Source organism: Pinus tabuliformis, chromosome J (assembly GCF_031772625.1).
Source record: "Pinus tabuliformis cultivar Carrire ecotype Pingquan chromosome J, CPIR1, whole genome shotgun sequence".
NCBI lineage: Eukaryota > Viridiplantae > Streptophyta > Pinopsida > Pinales > Pinaceae > Pinus > Pinus tabuliformis.
In genome coordinates this window covers 1290353820-1290356015 of record NC_142295.1, presented here as the reverse complement: position 1 = coordinate 1290356015, position 2196 = coordinate 1290353820, and the positions used below count along the sequence as shown (strand labels likewise).

Here is a 2196-nt window from a genome sequence, read left to right as displayed (position 1 = left end):
TACAGACAGTCGCATAGTATTAATTACTTTATTATGTAAGACAAAAAAACTAAACACTAATTCGAATTTCTAATACAAATGAGATTCTAGGCGCGGCGTGGCAAGTGCCTCCAAGGGTACGGCCTTCTGGAGCGCCAGTCTAAACTGGCAACTCCTATTTTTTACCCCATAGAAAAGTTAATGCAGTCTGACATGCAAGGGGAATAGCAGTTTCCTTGCTGCTAAAATGCCAAAATAGAGAAATATAAATACAAAGAAACTGCTATTCCCCTAGCATGTCAGACTGCATTAACTTTTCTATGGGGTAAGAAATAAGAGTTGCCATCTAGACTTGTCGCTCATGTCTAACTCAACCCCTCCTAACTCACTCGCATTCCCTTGGGAGGTGCCCACTCAAATGAGTGGATAAGCGATCCTAACGTCAAATGAACCGTCCGACTTGCCAATGGAAGCCCCACACACATTCTCGTTCCTGCTCCGAACGGTATCAGCTCAAAGTGTTTTCCTCTGTAATCCACATGACTACACATCTCATCATCAATAAACCTCTCTGGCACGAAATTTAATGGTTCTTTCCAGATCTTAGGGTCCCTTCCCATGCCCCAAACGTTCACCACTACTCGGCTGTGTTTGGGTATCACGAACCCCCCGATCTCACAATCGCTGTTTGCTCTGTGTGTGACGAGCAGAGGACCTGCCGGGTGCAATGGGAACACTTCTTTCACCACTGCGCGGAGATAAGGGAGGCGCTCGGTATCGCTTTCTTCCATCCGGCGGTTGAGACCAACAACCTCTTCCAGCTCCGCTTGGGCTCGTTTCAATTTCTCAGGATTGCGAATGAGTTCTGCCATTGCCCACTCTATTGTCTCCGCCGTAGTATCACTTCCAGCCACAAAGATATCCTACAAAGGAATTATAAATCAGACTCTGTTTATTAGTATTTTCACAATTCGATAGGATTTGTGTGGGTATAATAGCCAAAGAGATAGCGAAAGACTTACACTTAAGTAGCCCCTGATGTCAGGGAGAGTAAATTCATCATTTCTCATGTACATCAAAACGTCCAAGAGATCCTTCTTTCCATCATCACTTGTGTCGCTGTTTTTGCTCCTCTTTGCGAGGCGATCCTCTATGAATTTATCCATAACAGCATACGACTTTTTCCTGCAGATTATCGGATTATCCATAACACCCTGTAGATCCAAGAACTGAAGACACGGGAAATAGTCGGCCAAATTGGGAGCGGCGTGTAGAACCATCATTCTCGAAATAGCGTCTTTCAGATCTTCAGATGCTCGTAAGTTAGAATCGAAAGGCCATGTTCCCTATCATATTAAACACAGAGTGGAATGCAATGTGTCCGATATTCATACACTCTGATCCCTTCAGGGAGCCTTCAAAAATCTGATGAATCATTCGATGTGCTTGATCTCTTCTGAGATCTTGTAGAGCTTCTAGCCGCTTGACAGAGAAGAGTTCATTATTAGATATGCGTCTGAGCATACGCCAACGAGATCCATATTGGCATAAAAGAAATGAGTGCTTGTGGTGAGAAAGAGCTTTGGCTGCTTCTGGGACAATCCGGCCTGCAAAGATGTGGCCATGGGTTTTGAGAACTTCCTTTGCCATGGCGGGAGAGGAGACCACCACTGTGGTTTTCATTCCGAGGGAGAGAGACATGAGAGGGCCATATTTGGAGGCAAGGCGGAACAGAGATTCGTGGGGATTTTTACCCAACTGAAACAGATTTCCCAAAATTGGCCATCCCGGAGGTCCAGGAGGAAGCCTGCAGCAGTAGTGTTGGGTATTTTTCAACGGGAAATACCAAAACCAAACAAACATTAACACCACAGAGCCAATGCTCTGTTTCCACTGTTCCAGGATCTTTTGTGCACAGGGAAGCTTTTAAAAAAAATTACTCAGAACAGAGTATTACACAGCCATAAAATCATTTCCATTCATTAAAATATAAAGCCTGTTACATATGTCTTCCTCTTTGTTGAGAGGAATTCACCAAAATTACTTTCACCCATCAAAACTCTGTTTTCACCTGAGAAATTACTGTGCTGGGTTTACTGCAGTAAAACCCATTTTTACATTTGCTGGTGTAAAACTATTTTTACACATACTGCTGTAAAAATATTTTACACATACAGTAAACTTTATATTACATTCACAATCTCAGAAAATACCTGA

General features: G+C 43.2%; 1 pseudogene across 1 annotated transcript; it reads right to left on the bottom strand.

Moving 5' to 3' along the window:
* Positions 1-359: 359 nt before the first annotated feature.
* On the bottom strand, positions 360-1842 carry LOC149231997 (cytochrome P450 76T24 pseudogene; annotated as a pseudogene). Its single transcript, XR_016248447.1, has 2 exons — positions 1002-1842; positions 360-902 (listed from the first exon to the last, which is right to left on the bottom strand). The product of XR_016248447.1 is annotated as a cytochrome P450 76T24 pseudogene (transcript).
* Between the last annotated feature and the right edge of the window lie 354 nt (positions 1843-2196).